The following is a 22,179-nucleotide window of genomic DNA, read 5'->3' on the forward strand; positions in this document are numbered from 1 at the left end:
TTCGTGCCCCGGTCCGGGAGGATCCCACATGCCGCGGAGCGGCTGGGCCCGTGAGCCATGGCCGCTGAGCCTGCGCGTCCGGAGCCTGTGCTCCGCAACGGGAGAGACCACAACAGTGAGAGGCCCGCATACTGCAAAAAGAAAAAAAAAAAAAAAGAGCACATAGGGATGCTGTTAAATTTTACTAAGGGGGCAAGAAAGGTACCACCCCCCAAAATAAATATGTAAGGCCAAGCTATAATAAAACAAAACTTAGAAGAGGGACATTTCTTCATAAATCCCATTTCCTAGGAAGGGCATCGTCTAACAAACATTTACAGAGGCACACTGTGTTAGGCACTGTTCCAGAAGCCCTCATGAAACTCACATTCTATTGGCCAGAGTGTGTTGACAGGGAGCTCACTGTCAGCTAAACTTAAACAAGAGCTTCACTCAACCCTGACAAGTGAAGCTCTTGTTTAAAGCTCCTTAGTATCTTAAGGAGACCCTCTGGTACTTGCTCTGAGGTATCATCAGGCACCTGGCAAGTATACACTGTAGATACTGTCACATCACACTCTGCAAAAACAAGACAAAACCAAAACCCCTTCCAAGATGTTGAGAAAAATATTCAACGGGATATCCATCAAAATATACAGCGAGTACCCAGAGTTACGTACACATTATTCACGTCTATCTATTCCTACACAGACTTAATGAAAATACTAGAAGAAGCCATTCCCCTACTCTTCTCAAAATTTAGAGCTGTGTCTTGTAATTACCAATCATAATGGTGACCACCACAGTTTTAATTAGGGAATATAAAACACTGTTTTCTTAAGATTAATCTCTTTAAACCAAATTCACCTATTTCGAAGATTAATGTTTTAACATGACAATCACAGACATTTCAGGTACCTGACTCACGCATAAAAATAAAAAGGAGGCACTGGCTCCAGCTCCAGGGGCTCCGCTCGCCTGCCGGCACGCCGCACACCACCCACCGCCCGGGACCACTCAGACCCCTTCCGACAGCCCTCTCTGCGCAGGCTAGGACGCCTCTCCCCCGTCCCCCGACCCTGCCGCGGAAAGTTAAGTTTGAAGACCCGGGGTGGGGGGGTGGGGAGAGAAACATGGACGTGAAGAGGACGATCCACCTGGAGCTGAGGAGCTGCACCCCGGCAGCTGTTCAAGAACTTGTCCTGGACGATTGCACATCAAATGATGGGAAAATTGAGGGCTTAACGGCTGAATGTGTGAACTTAGAGTTCCTCAGTTTAATTAACGTAGGCTTGATTTCAGTTTCAAATCTCCCCAACTACCTAAATTGAAAAAGCTTGAGCTCAGTGACAATTGAATCTTGGGAGATCTGGATATGTTAGCAGAGAAACTTCCAAATCTTACACATCTAAACTTAAGTGGAAATAAACTGAAAGATATCAGCACCCTGGAACCTTTGAAAAAGCTGGAATGTCTGAAGAGCCTGGATCTGTTTAACCGTGAGGTTACTAACCTGACTGACTTCGGAGAGAGTGTCTTCAAGTTCCCGCCCCAGCTCACCTACCTGGTTGGCTATGACCGAGAAGACAGTGAAGCCCCTGACTCAGATGCCGAGGTGGATGGTGTGGGTGAAGAAGAGGATGAAGATGAAGACGAAGACGTAGAAGGGGAGGATGAAGACGAAGTCAGTGGGGAGGAAGAATTCGGATATGATGGAGAAGCTGATGAAGATGAAGACGGGGGCTTCCCTGGAGGCGCAGTGGTTGGGAGTCCGCCGGCCAATGCAGGGTACACGGGTTCGTGCTCCGTCCGGTCCGGGAGGATCCCACATGCCGCGGAGCGGCTGGGCCCGTGAGCCATGGCTGCTGAGCCTGCGCGTCCGGAGCCTGTGCTCCGCAAAAAGAGAGGCCGAGACAGCGAGAGGCCCGCGCGCCGTGATGAAGAGCGGCCCCCACTCGCCGCAACTAGAGAAAGCCCTCGCACAGAAACAAAGACCCAACACAGCCAAAAATAAATAAATAAATTTATTTTAAAAAGATGACGATGAAGATGAGGAGGAAGAAATCGGAAAAGGTGAAAAGAGGAAGAGAGAAACACGATGAAGGCAAAGATGATTGAGACCCCAAATAACCTGCAAAAAAGAACTGTTCAGTATTGGCTGGACTGCTCACAGGGATTTCGTAGCTGTTTAAGAAAAAAAAAAGGTAGCTGTGATCACAAACCCCAGGACATCAACCCACCCAAAGAGCCAAAGAACAGTTTCTGTGACATTCCACCGTCCTCCATTTAGTCCCTCTTAGGAATCCACCACCAAGCTTGGGGACTTCACCTCAACAAAATTATAAGCGTTGTTAGGTTTTTGTGTAAGACTTGCTGTAGCGTGGATAGCTGTGATTTGTGAGTCGACCGTCCGTGGCTGCCAGCTACACTGAGATTGTAACAGCATTTTTACGTTCTGTACAACAAAGAAGCTTTGTAAATAAAATCTGAACGTTTAAAAGAAAGAAAGAAAGGAAGCGTCACAAATCACACTGGTTTCCCTTCACCTGAACCCAAACCTCTAATCGCAGGTCACACTGAGACGATCTACATTGGGAGCCACTCTTCAACAGATCTTCAGCCCAGATTTTTTTTTTTATTAATCTTGATCAGACAAGATCTTAACAGCATGTAGTGGAAGGTAAATCCACAGAGTCGCACTATAATGACGAATTTTAATTACTTTCCAGAATCACTCCTTGTTTGCAAAATTGAGTATGTTTTTCACAAGCTCATTCTCTGGCTACACAGTTAAAAGTGCAAAATGTAGTGATCCTAGCTCCTGCCTCAACAAGAAGTACACGGGATAATGAAGCCCACTAGTTTTGAATTTAAATCAGCTGTTTTGGGGTCATGAAGGGGCAACAAGCAGAATTCTAGACTGATCAGTTAAAGAGAAGCACAGTCAACAGGAGGTATTTGTTTGAAAGAATTGGAAACTTCACACAACTACATGGGAATTCTGGAAAGGAAAGCACCATTATTGCGGATAAAACCATTATCACAAATGATAATTTCTAATGTCGACCAACGAATGGGCCTACAAGGCCATCCATGAGCTGCCCCCCTCTCCACAAAATACCCCTGACTCCATCTCTGATATGAGCTGAACTTTGTCCCCCCTCCCCTGCAAATTCATATGTTGAAGTCCTAACCCCCCAGAGCCTCAGAATGTAAATGTATTTGAAGATGAGGTCTTTCAAGAGACAATTAAGGTAAAATAAGGTCATTAAGGTGGCCCTCATTCAATATTACTGGTATTCCTTAACGAAGAGGAGATTAGGACACACACAGAAGAAGGGCCACGTGAAGATGCAAGAAGACGACCATCTACTAGCCAAGGAGAGAGACTTCCGAAGAAACCAACTCAGCAGGACACCTTGATAGTGGACTTCTGGGCCTCTAGAACGATAAGGAATGAATTTTGGTTGTTTAAGCCACCCACTCTGTGGCTTTTGTTATGGCAGCCCTAGAAGCTAATGTAACCTCATGGCTTCAGTCACAGTCTCCATGGGGTCTCAGAACTTGCCCAGCTTCTCCCCTCAAGAGGCTGCCCTGCCTGTGTCCTCTGATGAAGGCTCCTCCCCAAGAAGACCACCTTACTCCCAGCCCCTTCTTCCAGCACGTGGCTCCAAGGCCTGCTTCCCCAGCACTGCTGCTGCTGCACCCCATTTAAAGTGGGACCCCCGCTCAGGCCCCAGCACACCCCATCCTCTCACACCACCTCCTCCTGCAGGAGTTACCTTCACACACATTCACGTAATCTACCTACCTATTAGAATTGTTGTTGATCAACTCTCCCCACTAGAATATAGACTCCAAGAGGGCAGGGATCACCGTTTCACTCACCAACCAAGCTCTAATGCCAAGAAAAGAGCAATAAATCCTTTGACGAAGCAGACTGAACGCCCATGATGTTGTCATTAAAAAAAAAAAAAAAAATTAAAGTGAAAAAAGGCCTTATATAAACAAATAAAAGGGAAATTATTCAGTCCAGCAAAGGCCGTAATTGGAAATAAGGACAGATTAATAATATCATTAAAAACAATGTACTTCTAATGAAGTTATCAATTTCTTTAGTCTTTTTAAAGATCCCTAAACCTACTGCTAAGTAACACTTTTCTAAAGAAATTCATGTACCAAAGTATTTTTTACAATCAACTTGAAACGTATGTTCTGAGACGCTGACAATACTACCAGAATTTTTTTGGTATCTAATAGTACTGAATTCACGTTAGTTAGCACAATGTCTCTGTGGTGGGGTTTGCTGTGAACGCATCTGAATGTAAGAAACTACCTTGGGGATTCGCCATCTACCTTTTCTCTAAAGAGAGCTCTCTCTCTGGGTTATCATATTCAAAGCAAATTTAAACACTGTGTCCTGGAAAAAAAGAATTGACAGGTGAGTCTTAAAGCAAAGCTGGCCTGGTCATTTAACGGGCGTTGCATTGATAACGACAACCTGATATGCTAGAAAATTTGTGCACTTTTGTACATGGAGTAAAAGCCCAGGGCCCTGTTGTAAGACACGGTCTGTGAGTCTGTTTACTGGGCAGTAATAGGTGTGCACAGGTGCAGCCCGTGGCTTCCATCCCACGCAAAGCTTCACCTGAGTCACATCACGTCATTGTAAGCCTCCATCAAAACACAGGGCAAAGGCAAAAACCAAACAAGAGTGCGATGGTAGCCACCAAGCGATCACAATGCAGCCACGTAATCCAGCAAAAATGAGGAAGCAGAAAACCTCATTTTGCTCACAGGCTTTGTATAGCGTTTGAGAGAACATTCCGCCAAGTGCACCGTGCTGCTCCCCGCCCCACAGATGAGAGAGAAAGAGTCTTCCAACCACCCGGGGACCCGGGCACATTCCCGAGACTCAGGCACACCTTTCTGGAGGGTCTCCTCATCTACAGCCAGATGATTCAACTCCCCTTCCCTCTACAACCTGTGAGCAAAATCCATCCGTACGAAAAACAGGCGAGGGCAAATGTGGCTCGTTTTGAAATATTAAAATTATCGTCATAGAACACAGAATGCAGAGGAGAGTGTGTTGAAGCCCAAAGGACATTATTAACCCAGCATGTGTGTATCACCATTTAAAAAAAAGTTTACTTTGAAAGAACAGATAAATTCAATAACATACAAAGAAATATGTGTGATCAAGGAGATCGTTATAATCTGACAGAGAAAAGAACATATTTATTTATTATTTTGAGATGCTAATGGCTTCAATAAAATTCTGAGAAAATTTTGATATAATTAGAGTCTTGTTAGGATAATGAGGTATTTATATGGTTCACATTTCTTGTGTATTTGATAAGTCCTTACTTTGGCATAATTGCTATGAAATAAATTTCTATAAAGTCAAAAAAATAAAAAGAATAAAATCACCTTCAAATTTCTAATACTTTCATGATTTTACCAGATGGAAAATCTACTCGGTTACTAACAAGTATCAGTTATAGGGTAGGCAGTAAAATTCAAGCTGAGGGTTATAAAGGTAATGGGGAAGAGACCAGTCAGAGCTCAGGAACGTCCAATACAGCACGTTTATGCAAGGCTCAAAAAGTCCTACCTTGTCACATGTAACTCGGAGGGAGCTGAGGGGGATTGCTAGGGACCCATGCTCAGCCCAGCCTGAAAGTCACCCCGAGATTTGGCTTCCAGATCTGACTGTGTCTGAGCCGCAATGAAACCTCACCATCAGCGCCCCAATGGGAGAGTCACAAATCAAAGGAGGCTCATCCTGATTCTGCCAGCATGGAAGGAAGCGTGAGATTCTCACTGCCTGGAACCCTGAGAACAGGAGGAAGGCTTGGGCGTCACTACGGCCCCGCCCCTTTCTACACAGGACCTGCCCTTTATAACTGGCCATGAAGTAAGCCTTTTCCAACCAGAGGGCAGCATTTCCAGCCCAGGAAGAGCAGGGTAATTTCCGGGGGAACCAGGATCGGGGGAAAGTGTCCAGAGCGTCCGCTGCAGCCAGGCATTTCAGGTAAAGGGCTGCTGGTGGACGGCTCAGGATGAAGCCGGCAGAGGACGACAGAGCCCACCTCACATCCATTTCTCGTCTGCTTTCTGCCCATCAGGTGGGTGCTCAGGGCATGTCTGAGGATACAGAACGGAGGCCTTAGGAACACCGCTTGTAAAATGCGTTGGTTACAAACGGTCGCCAACCGTGCTGCAGCTGAGGGAGGCCCACACTGGCAGAGAGTTACAAGTCTCAATCACCTTCCCCCTGCCCTGGGAAGCTCTTATGATGGCCAGGTGTCTTCACCTAGCAAGTATATTCGTGCTGCCCTGACCCCGAAGAGAGGGTGTCCAGGACAGCAGCTCTGGAGCAACAAGGACAGACTGAGCCAATTGCAGCAGATAAAGGAGAGGACAGGCAGGGCAACTGATTACAGGTGTGTTCTTCAGAGAGCAATCGAGAGCTACCTGGTGAGTGGGAGGGGTCAAGAATGGCCACATGGGGGAGCTGACTGTACACTAGGACCTCGGAATCATCCACTCACTCATCAACACACATGCATCACTACTTGCTACAGGTCAGGTCCTGTGCTGGGGCTTGGAATATGAATGGAGATAAGCCACAGGTGCCTGCCCCGGTGTCTGGTGAGAAAAGACCCATTAAAGAGCAGTTGTATTAGCGTGGCAGGGTCAAGATGGGGTGACACGGGTGCTGGGGGGGAATGGAACAGGGGCACCCAGCCCGGTGGAACTGGGGAGAGAAGTGGGAGAAATTCAGTCCAGGCAGAGATGCTCCCTAATCACAATGGTGAAGGTCCCAGGAGCCTGGGAGCTGGGAGCCCAACAGGCCCCTTTATGGGAACTGGTCAGAGAGGCAGAAAGTAAGATAGAAGCAAAGACAGGGCAGGGACCTCAATGCTCGACTTTATTTGCCTGCAAGTTTCCTGTGTCTTATACATAGTTATTCTCTTTGCCAATTAGATCCTACTCCAGTCCACAAGTACGATCAACATGATGGGGATAGAAAGTTGCCTATTAGGAAAATTTCAAAACATCAACAACTTTGGTGCTCACTTAGAAAGGAGCATATTGTATTGACTACTTCTTACGTTTGACAGGTTTTATCTGGCTTTCTCTTTGCATACGCTTGTACAGAAATGCAAATCCTTCCCTGGCAATTACAGAGTGAAATAGTGGAAAAGATACTTTTGTAACAACTTGTAATTTTCTAAGCTATGTATCCAACAGCTAGAACTCAGAAGGCTAACTTCTCTGCATTCTTCCAAAGCAACCCTCACTCCTTGGAGAGAAATCCTTCAATCTAATTGTAGTTAATTAGACAAAACTGATTAAGCCCTGCATTTGGTTGCCGGCAGTCTGGATCAACATGAGATGGTGAACAGAATAAACAAGGAGAAGGACGGGCTTGGCTGCATCCTATGTTGTGCCCTTTCTCTGGGATCTAAAAGGAAAGAATGGTGATCGGAGAAAATGTCAAGATTCACATAGCGGAGGGCGCACCACGGGCTCACCTGTCCTCTTCAGGGAGGTCTCTGACACGCCCCCCTCTTGCCTGTAGCACTGATGCAGCAAGTGGGGCAACTGCTGTGCTTGACTAAAACTCGTTCCGTTCCAATAAAACACTCAATTATAAAAATTTTTTAAAGTCCATTCAGTACTTAGAAAATTCAGTTACAAGGGGCCTGCAAACAAATTACAATTCTTGTTCCCATCCATTACTTTGTGTACTTCTGACACATAACAACATATGAATTCCAAACCTCTCTAATTCAGATTTACTGGCAGAGAGAGAACAGAGTTAATCGGTGGAAAATGTGAATTTCAGGATATATTTTGTAAACACTGATTTTATGTACATAAAGGAACTTACTCAAAAATAGATTACAAAAGTATACATAGTAATTTTTCTGATACTTCTAATTTAACGGTTACATATAACTTTTTCTTATTCCAACAGCACAGTTAACGTATTCAAGTTCATTAAAATGTATTTTAACTTTCTACTAGTTCGAGTTTAAGCAAATTTTTTATCATATACACTCCTTTTTGCCCTTCCACAAAACTCCTGCTTTAAATTCTCACTTATTTTTATTTGAAATTCTTTATTACAAATAACTTAAGCCACGGTAAAAGAAAAATGTATACACATTTTAAAAGTGTTTCTTAATAGTCCTTCTCCAGCCTAAAAAAAATAGTCCAAAGTTATCTTTGGATATAATTAAAACAGGATATTTTTTCTTATTAAATAGTTAATGGGACTTCCCTGGTGGCACAGTGGTTAAGAATCCACCTGCCAATGCAGGGGACACGGGTTTCCGCCCTGGTCTGGGAAGATCCCACATGCCGCGGAGCAACTGGAGCACATGAGCCTGTGCTGTAGAGCCTGAGAGCCACAACTACTGAAGACCGCGTGCCACAACTACTGAAGCCCACGTGCCTAGAGCCTGTGCTCCTCAACAAAAGAAGCCACCGCAATGGGAAGCCCGTGCACCGCAACAAAGAGTAGCCCCCTTTCACTGCAACTAGAGAAAGCCCATGCACAGCAACGAAGACCCAACACAGCCAAAAATAAATAAATAAATTGGAAATAATTTTTTTAAAAAAGATTGCTTTGAAAAAATAGTTAATGGGTTATCAAGAAAACCTGGTTTTCCAGGGACAGAAAGTAAACACATAAATTTTTAAGAAGGCGCATGTGAGCCCAAAGCATAGCTATAAACATATACCAAGAAAACATCAGTATCTTATTTTTCTTGCGAGTCTCCAAGTCATTTTGATAAGCTAAGTAGCAGAAAGCAAACCTCTGCTGGTCCGTAGTCCCTACTGATAAAAGCTTATGGTGAAAAAAGGCAAACTGCTGATCCGGGAGTGTGTGTACGGAGATATGGAGAGACCAATGACAGAAAGGTGATTTATTAAGCTAATTACGCAATTACTTTCAACAAGCCATTTGTAAGCACAAATCTTGATAAAAAATAAATGCTGGAAACATCAGCGTGTATGAAGTGCGACATCTGTACCCCTCTGTGCTGCTCCTGGAAGCTCAGATACAGCGACTTCCCTCCCTACACCCATGGGTAAAGACGACAAAGACAAAAATACTGACTGATGCTATTAGAACAGCATCTCCCTGATCCAATGTCATTGAATTAAAGAGTGTCTGTCAAACACTCTCAGCATAACAGTACTTTGTTGTCCAGCAGGCCGGGCTACACACGGTTCAGCTTTCCACTCTCCTCCGAATGAGGCCTCAAAACAGAAAAGCTGGGCTGCCCTGGTGGCGCAGTGGTTGAGAATTTGCCTGCTAATGCAGGGGACACGGGTTCGAGCCCTGGTCTGGGAAGGTCCCACATGCTGCGGAGCAACTGGGTCTGTGAGCCACAATTACTGAGCCTGCGCGTCTGGAGCCTGTGCTCTGCAACGAGAGGCCGCCATAGTGAGAGGCCCGCGCACCGCGATTTAGAGTGGCCCCCGCTCGCCGCAACTAGAGAAAGCCCTCGCACAGAAACGAAGACCCAACACAGCCAAAATAAATAATAAATTAATTAATAAACTCCTACCCCCAACATCTAAAAAGAAAAAAAAACAGAAAAGCTGAGCTTCACAAGATGTAGACCGTCCTCCCAAAGGTTTAGTTCAAGAGTCTTTAATTGAAAAAGCACTGAGCTCTACATCAGATTAAGGAAATAACCGAAGGAAACTCAGTAAAGTAAGGATAAGCCATAAGGTGCACGTTCCACACAAGAGACCATCTTTCTAAGACACTGTGACTCCAAGAGCTGCGCATTAAACCACTTGCTGGGTATAGCTTCTCATCACGCCCTCTGGACGAACCTTAAACCACTGCACCTTTAAATCAACTGAGAAAGGCAGCTGCTCGTTCACCCAGGAAGACACAATGAAGATCAATCCAGGACACAGGAGTGGAAGGAACTTTAACCAGATGACACCTTTGAACATTTTTGGTTCTGTAACTTATCCCTAATGCTCCTAGCATTCATTCTGAAACCCATACCCTGGGCCGGAGACTGTGGGAGAGGCTGAGGATACAGAAATATGAAGACACAGTCTCAGGCTTGAGAAGCTCCAACAGTAAAGGAGGGGACAGTGTGAACAATGAACGGGGCTGCATCAGCGACAGTCAAAATGTTAAGAGTTAGTCTACACCTGCCACTGGTGTAGGCTGGGGACATGGTCAGTATCACAGAGCAGGTTGGGCTGGGACAGAGATGGGACAGAAGGTAAGGAAGACAGGGTCTCACTCAGCACGGGAATCAAGTGGGCTGAGAAGATGACCAGGGGATTCCACACCAAGGAATGCTTTCAAAGCCAGCCCTGATTGTCTAGAGTAGTAAAATCCACAGAGACAGAAAGTAGAAGGGTGCTAGGGTACCAGGGGCTGGAGGAGGGGAGAAGGGAGAGTTAGTGATTAATGGGTATAAGAGTTTCAGTTTGCGAGGATGAAAAGAGTTCTGCAGATGCATGGTGATGATGGTTGCATAACAGTGTGAATGTACTTAGTGCCATTGAACTGTACACTTAGAAAGGTCAGGTGGCACCTTCTGAGTTATGTGTATTTCATCACAATTAAATGAAAAAAAATTAATTAGCTCCAACAAGACCTAGTACTCCCTCCCCTTTATAGACAAAATGGCCAAGATGTGAGTGAGTAGAATGATGGGAGATAAGGAAGTTAGCCAAAAGCTAAGTACATAGCCCCCAAAGAGCAGTGAGCTTAACCAAAACCTTTACTTCTTTAGGGCTGCTTCGAACAGATCATGAATCCACATGTTCACACTTGTTAGGACTTGCAGAGTATATTTCAGCAAGTCCAGTCCAACCACAGTGCACTGACAGTTCCTTCTTTACCCCCAATCTTCTTGAACCTAAAAGGAAAACCTTAGGGCAAATCCACAGACCCAACTCTGAATCTGGAGAATTAAATAAACAATATCTAGGAGTTTGAGCTTAATAACTGATTATCCTTTGACTGGGAAATAAAAGCACAAAATCGGAGGAAAAAATAAGGAAAGGACCATGAATTTCAACGTGACAGAGACAACGGGCATCAACGGTGCAGAGAGTATAGAGACATGTGAACTTTGCAAAAGCCCTGCTTTGTCTCAGTGCAAACGGTAGGGGATCATTGCCAAGATCATCCTTGGCTGGTGGAGTGAGAAAAGTTTGATAAGCACAGGTGTGGGCAGGAGATTAGACGGGACAGAGGCCAGAAGCTACCTGTCCGAGTCATTGGCAGCAAGCTAAGTAAGTTACCAGTTTTTCTCATTTAAAGAAGATTCCTCCCCCACGCCCAGCCAAAAAGTAGAAAATAAAAAGGTTCCTCCAGTTCAAAATGTTATGACTTGATGATTCCATTTTGAACCAAAGTTATTTACCTGGCTCTACTATTAGTGAACCAAAAAAAAAAAAAGCAGATTCTACTTTGACACAACAATATTTTCAATTGTGCGTCTCACATGTACTACTGCACATTAAGTCAAAGTATGCTCCTATTTCTATAAAGGAAATCCCTATTCAAATATTTTGATGTTCTTTTAGTTTAATGAAAGTAATTATATTCTAAAATTTTTAATATCTCATAAAAATATTTTCCATGTGGCATTTTTCCCACTGATACGTGGCACCAACATACAAGAAAACTTTGTTCTTCAACATGCAAAAGCATATGTGAGCACACTCACATTGCCAGTATGTGGGCATCACACGTCTGAAGCATGGCTTTGCCATTATTTCCATGAGGATCTCCAAACAGATGAGAAATTGGTAAGTGAACTTAATATGTATTAACTGGAAATCTTTTCAAGATATATCTTTGTTTTGTTTTTTTTTTATATATAGTAGAATGAGAAATCCCTAGGAGCTCAGAACCTCCTGGCAAAGCACAGTATGCTCAACAGACACACAGTAGGATTCTCATCCTTTTGGCTTCTGGAAAATTAGCATACTATCAGTTTATGAGAATTATGATCCAAACACAGTGTCACTAATGAAATAACACCCAGCATGAAACTGCTTAAACCGCTTACACTATCCAGTTCCAAGGAAGTAATGTGCAGAATCCAATTAAAAGACCAGTTTTCATCTCCTTAAAGCTGGAAATCAGGGACAAAGGCAAGTTATATTGAAAGGAGAGGGTCTCAGCAGGTGTCCCATGAGCGGGTTCTTGGTACAATGGCACGAGATGCCTGACTTTGGAATGTGTCTTACTTTTCCCCACCCTCACCTTTTCTCTCCCCCTCCCCCCTCCCTCTGTGTTATAATAAAGCTCCTCTGAGGCCAGGGAACAAGGCTGATGGGTGCAGCACTGAACGCCTAGCACTTAGAACATGGGAATGTGGTAATCACCTAATAAATATGGCGACAAGTGAATGAGTACCTCCTCCAACTGTCCCCTGTACTACCCTCTGGCCAGACAACAGCTGGAGGGAAGAGGAGAAATGATGGTCGGTGATCACTGCTCTTTGGCCTTGACTAGATCAGAGCTATAGGATGAGCTGTGCAAGAACACCAACCCCTGCCCCTGATACAGACTCAACGATGGAAAGGTGATGGCTGCAACCAGCAACTGGGAGGCCATTTCCCCGACCAATGATTCCTCCCCTTAAAATTCTGCTCAAACCTTCGCCTGACTCCAGCCATTATTCCTAGCAGAGCTTGCCCATCTGACAACCGAAGGCTTCTATAAATTCCTCTGTCTGGCTACAGTTGTGAACACGTTGTTCTGAAGGCCAAAAATTTTCCAGCAGCAGGCAAGAGCATTTAGAAAATTAATGAACCAGAATTCTATTACCAGTAAAATCTTGCTTTAGTATGAGGACCAGTCTGGGTGCTCACTGTGGGACTGGGTATCTCAATAGTTGGCAAAATGGAATATTGCCAAGAGGAAAAGTGATGAAATTCAAACATACTCGTAGAAATGTAAGCTCCGGACCATTTACTGAGATCCATGATTGGCTTAGAATCAAGACAACATGTTGCTTACAAACATAATGAACAGTAACACATAAATAGACACTTCAATTGTTTCTGATTAGCAGATAGCATTTCATTTTTAGCTTTTAAGCTTGCGCTTTAAATTTGATTTTCTGTTTTGTTCATCCAATCTCCCAAATTGACACGTTTAAGTCCTCCTTGAAAATACTTCTGACTCAGCAACATTGCTTGTGGGAGTTGATCCCAAGGAAATAAACCTAAATAGAGAGATGTTTTGGCAGAAAGATGGTCCATGAAGCATTACTTATCCCTAAAAATAACTTAAATATTTCATAGTTATAAAATAGTAAAGAAAAATAAAGAACACTCATTTGGTTGATAAAATTTACACCTAAAAATGGATGTTAGGAAGACAAAGCAATGACACGGGAGAAGTGCCTGTCGTAGGAGATTAACAACCTCTAGCAAATGATGGGATGTGCAGACGCAGAACACAGAAGTTTGCAGAGAGGTCAAGATTTGTGCAGGGACTATTCACAATAGCCCAAACATGGAAACTATCTAACTGTCCATCAACAGATGAACTGATAAAGCAGATGTGCTGTGTATATATATATATAAAATGTAATACTACTCAGCCATTAAAAAAAAATGAAATAATGCCACTTACAGCAACATGGATACAACTAGAGGTTATCATACTTAGTGAAGTAAGTCAGAAAGAGAAAGACAAATACCGTAATGATATCACTTATATGTGGTAACTAAAATATGATGCAAATGAACCTATCTACGAAACAGAAACAGACTTGTGGACATAGAGAACAGACTTGTGGTTGCCAAGGGGGAGGGGGTTGGTGTAGGGATGGAGTGGGACGTTGGAGTTAGCAGATGTAAGCTATTATTATATGGAGTGGATAAACAACAAGGTCCTACTGTATAGCACAGAGAACTACATTCAGTATCCTATGATAAACCATAATGGAAAAGAATATTTACAAAAAGAATGTATGTATACATATAACTGAATCACTTTGCTGTACAGAAGAAATTAACACAACATTGTAAATCAACTATACCTCAATAAAAAAGAAAGAAAAAAAGAAAGAAAGAAAGAAAAGAAAAAAAGAAAGAAAAAAAGAAAGAAAGAAAAAGAAAACAAGGTTTGTGCAGGGAGATAATAAGAAGAAACAAAAAAAGTTGAAAGAAAAATATTAGGGTGACAACAGTATGAGGACAGCTGCGCTAAAAGATGTCATAAAAAAACAATGATTAGGACTTCCCTGGTGACACAGTGGTTAAGAATCCGCGTGCCCATGCAGGAGACGAGGGTTCGAGCCCTGGTCCAGGAAGATGCCACATGCCGCAGAGCAACTAAGCCCGTGCGCCACAACTACTGAGCCTGCAATCTAGAGCCCATGAGCCACAACTACTGAGCCCATGTGCCACAACTACTGAGACTGTGCTCTGCAACAAGAAAAGCTACCACAATGAGAAGCCCACGCACCACAATGAAGACCCAACGCAGCCAAATATAACTAAATAAATTTATTAAAGAAAAAAACAATGATTAAAAGTGCTGAAGGAGGTAAAATAAATTAAAATTAGGGTCATAAATGAGGGATCACAGTATATTTAAATTAAAAAAACAACAACCACGTTGTGAAAGAATTCCGATTTTTTCATAAATAATGTAAACCAGGGAGAGTACTTAATCTTTCTATCAATTTATTCATGTATAAATTTAGGGTGTTTAATTCTACCCTCAAGTGTTGTTCTGAAACTAATAATGGTTAGGCAATGTGTCCTTTTGGTCTATCCATCAGCAGGAAGAAAGAGGTACTCAAATGCCCAGGAAAGGCTCAGGAGGATGAGGGCTGTCTGATCGGCATGGGATGTGGTTATCAGAGGATGTCAGGGACTCCATGACAGAACAGTTCCAGAAGGGAGGGGAGAGAAGGCGGGGACATGGGTAGTTAGAAGTGGTGGTGGCAACAGCTAGATATTCTCTAGGAGTTGCCAAATGGTGAAAAGAACAAAACAGAACAGACTCTAACGACCTGGCATGAACAGGCATGGTCGGCAGCATTTCTGGGGCTAGGAGAGTTCTACGCACAGAACAAGAAGAGAGAGGAGATGCAGAGATGGGAGATGCAAGAGGACATGGAAGAGTGTATGCAGCAAGTGCTAAAAAGCTGAGGGAAAGAAACCGGGCACACGCAGAACGGGCTCTGAAAAAGAGACGGCACATTTGCCTCCAATCCAGGAGAGAACTATAGGTGGGACATACAGAAACAGGCATTTTGAAATGAGTGAAGGAAAAGGAAACCGAGACCACTCACATCTGATGGCTCAGATTAAACGTATTTACCAAGCATGAGCTCCGTGCAAGGAGCTCAAATTGGATGGTCATGTCACCTGCAAGGCAGCAGTAGGGGACACGGGCGGATGCTAAGAACAGTAATAGGAAAAAAGAGTGCTATCCTGCCAACACCCATATCCTGCAGGGCCACCTAGCAAAGCAGAGCTAACCGACCAACAGACACGCAAACTTCTAAGGGCAAGGGTCCTGGCCTGCTCTCAAGGCAGGATCTCAACCAGATGGAAACGGTGCCCGTGCCTGCAGGACATCTGCACTGCAGAGGACACGTATCCACTCGGAAGGGAGAGCAGGGGGTAACAGGTGTGGTGCAACTACTTCCTACTCAGGTCTGAATCTTTTGTTAAATTAGCAAATTGGCAAACTTCATCCACACTGAAAAGTAAGGAGAAAAGGCATCACTTCTGAAACGTAGGATGGGGACGTGCATGTGTTTCCCGGACAGCAAAACCCTCGAGCATTTGAGAGTGAGGCACATTATTATTATTGCATTGGAGAAATTATGAACTTAGCAACAGCCTTTTGCCCAAGTATGAGAGTCAGCTTGAGCCTCTTCCTTTTTCCAGCAAATGGAACAGCGAGGTTGTCTGGCCCAGAGGCTGTAACGCATGGTCATCAAGAACATATATATGTATAACTGAATCACTGTGCTGTACAGCAGAAATTAACACAACATTGTAAATCAACTATAGTCCGATTACAAAAAAAACGAAAAACTATTTGAAGGCAATCTGCCAACTTCCAAATAATGGGGATATTTTAGTGAATATAGAAGGAAATAACTTTTTTTGGTCACAAATATATGAAGGCATTTGATACTTTTCAAAATCATACCCTTGTTGAAATTTAAGAAAGCATAAAAGTAAAATGTTTTCTCTTATTAAATATTAACTTTAATCCCCATGGAAATAGTCATTTGTCCCAGGCGGGTACTCTTCTTTAAAGAAGAAATGATTAAAGAAGAAATGCCAACATTATGCACTGAAATAATTTGAAAATAGACACGTCTGGGGATAGCCTCTGACTAATTACCAGTACCACCTAAATACATCAGTACAATGTATCATATTTTAGGTCAAAGAACCTAAAAAACAAAAAGTTTTGTTTAAAGGAAGATGTAATCCAAATGAATGGCAACCTTTTGACTTCGTAATAAACACTCTAGGAATCAAAATATACATTTTAAGAATCTAGCCAATTTAAGCTTTGGTTTGGATTTCCACTGTCTTGTCCTCCATACTTTCAACAATTAATAAATATTTTCAAAAAAATAAAATACTCCCAGGTGGCACCTCCTGGGTACCGCGCTCTCTCTGAAAGAACACCACTGCTGTGACAAGTTTCCACTAAGTAGCAAGAGGTCTTCCCTTAAAAGCTGGCAATGCTTCTAAAGACAGGCACCAATCTCTCTTCTGCTTGTCCTTGCCACTGTGTCTGTATCATTCACTTTCAGATTGGTTCCAAGGACTTTTTAAAATTTTTGACCAAATATTTACTTCTGTGTGGAGTTTGGTAGAAAAGCTCACAGAAGCTACTTCTAAACTTGGTGCTTAAAGAGTCAATACAACAAACAATATCTTGACCAACAGGTTCCAATAGCCCACAAGTGACTCCAAAGGGGGGTTCTTGTGCTTTGTTTTCCCCAATGCAGCCCAAGGATCTGGTAGACCACACACCTTCTAGAGAACAACTTCGTTCATGAATTCCGCAACTGACCCCCAGGTATCAGGGATTCTATTATGCCCAACCCTGTGAATCAATCCTCCTGTCACAGCCTAGATACAACTACTGGGGAGCTATATCTCCACGAGTTTATATTTCAGATGCAAAGGTGCAGTCGGATAACTCAGCAGCAGAAACACAACTGAATATTCAGAGCCACATTTGAATAGAAGAGGTGCAGTTCCTGTAGGCTGAAGGTACAGGGTAATAAAAGGGAAATCTTGCTCTACGCTCATGTTATTTAGATGTTTTTGCTATTGTCTTCTGGGTTTTTTTGTTTCTTTGTTTGTGTTTGCTACAAAAAAAAAAAAACACAAAAAAACCCTGGATTTTGACTATTTTGAAAATGTCCGTAAATCATCCCACGTGTAGGTAGGGTTTTTCTGCCTTTATTTTCTTTAGCTCTGTATAATTTATCTTAAAATCAACCTTGTGGAAGCATATTTTAAGCTTCTGAATGAGATCTGGATACAAAAAGTGCCTATCAGTCAAAGAGGATTATCAAAGCCATCTTGTCTATTTCAGGGTCTAAAAACACAAGGCAGAGTTATTTGTTCACAATCCTTCATTATCCGTACCTGCTGGCAGGAGCTCAAGATAAACAGGGTAGAGAAGTGAGCTGAGGCTTCTGTTCTAAATTGTCTTGGTTCAATGCCCCGGGCTCCCAGGGGAGCTGGAAGCTCAAGAGAGATGAAGGGGAGAATACCCAGCTTCAGGCCACCAATATGTTCCCATCACATAGAAGGGGAACGTGTACATTTAAAAATACGACCCCATAGATATTAGTCTGGATTAGGAAAAGAGAATAAAGATTAGCCTGAGAAGGAATCACAGTGTCTATGTCTATGTTTCACGATTACTGCACAGACTTTTAGAGCTTAAGAAGGATGGGGGATTCTCTTTGCCGAAGGGTGTATTTGCCTAAAAGAGATGCTCTACCCCCAAGTACATAACCTAGAGAAGCTTTCACACAGGTGTGCCTGGAGCTAGTGAGATGAATGATCTTAATGGCACCGTTCTCAGCACAAGCCCTGATACCACCCATATATCCAAGCATGAAGAAGCGGTAACTCAGTCGTGAACTGCTCCTACCACTGGAATAGTACACAGTAAAGAAAATGAACGAACCACAGCTGCAACCATTGACATGGACAGATTACCAAACCATAATGCTGAAAGTAAAAAGCATGTCACAGAAAAATATGGATTGGATGATTCAAGGACTAAAGCAAGCAAAACATAAGAAAATACTTTGAAGGGATACATAAATATGTGATGAAACTATTCAGAAGAGCAAGGGGATAACCGAAAAACCTAACTAAAGATTATACCAGAAAACGGTAGAGGGATACACTTGAGGGCCAAGGGAGCATCTAAGGATCCTGAGCTGGAAACGGCACAGTAGCCCATTTTACTATTATTTTAAGCTGTACGTACTTATTTACTCGCTTGTATGCATGATATATTTTGATTCAAAAGAAAAAAGAAAAAACTGACGCCGATGAGCACTACCTGTCGGCTGGAATAAGACAGAAACCTCCACAGTGCGAAAGCTCACGACCGTACATGTAATAGCCACTGCAGCATCATTTCCCAAGGTGTGTTCCCTGGAATACTGGCCACGGCATGCTTCACAAATACAGAGAGCTCCCTAGAAAGGAAAGCTAGGAAAACATTGCAATGCTAAGCCCTATCTCACCTTCAACGAATTCATAGGATACATTCACATATTAAGGTTTCTGAGAATTTCTATAAGGCAACATTTTCATTTGGTTCAACTCCGTGTTATGCAACCTTATGTGACCAATCCATTACATAGATCATCACTATGACAAAAGGAAACGTTTGACAACACCCCAAAATACAATGCTAAATCAAATAACCTCTAACCTAGCCCCAAAGTAGACAAGAGTACACGATGAAGAATAAATCAGATTTTTCATAGGAACTTTCTAAATATATGATCTTTCCAAAGCACTAGAAAATATTACTGATTGCTCTAATTAAAAAGAAAAATTATCTCCCGTGTTCTTTCTCTATCTAGAATACGACTAGTTGCCTACAATACTAACCCAAAACCTAACTTCCAAGTCGTGTCTTACAATAACTCTTCCATCATGAAGAACAACACAAATGTATTTGTAGCAAAGATAATTACTACCAATAAATTTGTTCTGAAAAATTAGGGAAGACATTATAGCCTTCAGCTTATAGCAGACGAGGAATGCTTGAAGAATATTTTGGTAAAAATAAAGCCAAACACTTAAGATCTGTATCTATGGACTGCAGGAATGCCCATGTTATCCTGTCAAATGAAAAAAAAGCAATCTGACAAAACAACGTACTCTTACCTTAAGATCCTTGGGGCAATTTTGCTCCTTGGTATTTACCAAAGGAGTTGAAAACAGATGTCCACATGAAAACCTACACACAGATGTTAATAGGCGCTTTACTCACAACTGCCAAAATTTTGAAGCAACCAAGGTACCCTTCAGTAGGTGAATGGCTAAAAAACTGTGGAACATTCTGGCAATGGAATGTAATTCAGCAGTTTAAAAAAAAAAGAGCTATCACACCATGAAAAGACATTGAGGAACCTTGAATGCATATCACTAAGTGAAAGAAGCCACATAATGTATAATTCCAACCTTCTGGAAATGGTATGGGGCCAGCAAAAAGATTAGTGGTTGTGAGGGGTCGGAGTCTCAGGGAGGGATGAACACCCAAGGACCCACAAGATTTTCAGGGCAGTGAAAGGATTCTGTACGAGGCTATAATGGTGGATACGGGTCATTATACATTTGTCCAAACCCATAGAATGGAAAATACCAAGAGTAAACCCTAAGGTGAATGAGGTACATTGGATGAGTATGAAGAGCCATATGGGTTCATTAAATGTAACAAAGGTACCATTCCTGTGGGGGTGTTGATAGTGGAGGTGCTGTGCATGTGTGGGACCAGGGGGTATACTGGAAATCTCTGCACCTTCCCCTCAGTGTTAATGTGAACCTAAAACTGCTCTTAAAAAACAGTCTCAGGGCTTCCCTGGTGGCGCAGTAGTTGAGAATCTGCCTGCCGATGCAGGGGACACGGGTTCGAGCCCTGGTCTGGGAAGATCCCACATGCCACGGAGCAATTGGGCCCGTGAGCCACAATTACTGAGCCTGCGCGTCTGGAGCCTGTGCTCTGCAACGAGAGACCGCGATAGTGAGAGGCCCGCAGATCGCGATGAAGAGTGGCCCCGACTTGCCGCAACTAGAGAAAGCCCTCGCACAGAAACGAAGACCCAACACAGCCATAAATAAATTAATTAATTAAATTTAAAAAAAAAGTCTCAATTAAAAATTTTTTAAAAAAAGCAATGAAGGGTAATAGGAACATATTAATTCTACTCTGTAAAAACACGAACCCCCCCTCCCCCTCCCAATAATAATCTGAGCTTGTATGTATAAATAAAATATGTACATATATTTTAAAACTGCATAAGTACTTATAAACAAGAGGAAAGCTGTGTAAAGAAACAAGCCAAGATGTCAACGTTGTGAGTGACAGGAGAGGGTGGGAAGGGGGACTGGGGAGAGATGAGATTAGATTTGACTTTGTACATCCTTCATTGTATGTTTGCTCATTACTATATGACTGCTAAAAATGAAAAAATAAGGAATTTGGGGTTTTATTTTTCCCACGTGAAAACACTTCTCCAAATGTAAACTTAATAAGCAGGAAATCATCATGGAAGTGGGATGCAGCCAATCGACCTCAAAGTAAGTGTGATACACATTCCCCATCCTTTTGAGGGGACAGCGTGGGGGGTGGGGAATTAACAAGTGCTGAGAACCATACGACCCAGCAGTCCCACTCCTGGGCAGACACCCGGAAAAAAAGATAATTCAAAAAGATACATGCATCCCAATGCTCACTGCAGCACTATTTACAGTAGCCAGGACGTGGAAGCAATCTAAATGCCCGTCGACAGAAGAACGGATAAAGAAGATGTGGTACATATATACGATGGAACATTACTCAGCATAAAAAGGAATGAAACTGTGCCATTTGCAGAGATGTGGATGGACCTAGAGATTATTATATTAAGTCAGACAGAGAAAGACAAAGTCGTATAATATCGCTTATGTGTGGAATCTAGAAAAATGGTAGAGATGAACTTATTTGCAAAGCAGAAATAGAGACACGGATGTAGAGAACAAACGTGTGGATACTAAGGGGGGAAGGGGGAGGGTGGAATGAATAGGGAGATTGCACTGACATATATACACTACTATGTATAAAACAGGTAACTAATTTTTTAAAAAGTAAAAATTTTAAAAATTAGAAGTATGAAAGGTCAAACAAAAAAAGGGCTCACAAAACAAGTCACCTAACTAACAAGGACTCTCAACGTCCTTCAGAGAGAGCATCCTTCACAGAAGGGCACATAACAGATCTGGTAAAGTCATCCTGAGAAAAACGTCCACACAAATACTCCAAATACTCATAAATGGAACGAGAGCTTCTGAATGACTGGGCATCCAGGAAAGCCCACGGGGAAAGGCTTAACGCACGTGGGGGGATCTGAAAGCACAAAAAGAAAATGAAGTAAGGACTCTGGAAGCATGAAGCCCAGTCCTCAAAAGCCAGCAAGTGCCTGGCTTATAATATTAAAGCCTTTTTACCTTTTCCAATTCTGTATGGATGATATCACACGCTTACAGATTCCCTTCAAGCACACCTATGTACAAAATAACTTATAAAATGAACTCTCGCTTTTCTTGAAATGCAGCCAGTGTTGTCACATAGCGGCCACGTGTACATCTGCTTCAAAACACATTTCTTACGAGTGCAAAGACCAAAAGGATTCTTGAAATAACCTCACAGTCTATCTAAAGCAGACACATAATAGGAGGCCGGCAGGTAGACAACTCAGAGATCGGTGAGCCGGGGTTAAATAACCCTTCCTTTCAGGATATTATCCTCTGAGTCCTTGAAAAAAAAATAAAAAACGCACATAACCAAAATGATACACTCACTGGTGATGGGTATTTTTTTTAAATACCAAAGAAATAAAATTGATTTTTACAAATCATCACGATAAAACCAGTTTTGAATAATTTTGCAAT

General features: G+C 42.6%; 1 protein-coding gene and 1 pseudogene across 2 annotated transcripts in view; one reads left to right on the plus strand and one right to left on the minus strand.

Moving 5' to 3' along the window:
• The window catches only part of DOCK1 (dedicator of cytokinesis 1), a 527,045-nt gene that overhangs the window by 221,191 nt on the left and 283,675 nt on the right, over window positions 1-22,179 (minus strand). The window lies entirely within an intron of this gene.
• Window positions 1,113-2,097, plus strand: LOC132439253 (acidic leucine-rich nuclear phosphoprotein 32 family member B-like; annotated as a pseudogene).

The sequence above is a fragment of the Delphinus delphis genome, chromosome 16 (genome assembly GCF_949987515.2).
Source record: "Delphinus delphis chromosome 16, mDelDel1.2, whole genome shotgun sequence".
In the NCBI taxonomy this organism is placed as follows: domain Eukaryota; kingdom Metazoa; phylum Chordata; class Mammalia; order Artiodactyla; family Delphinidae; genus Delphinus; species Delphinus delphis.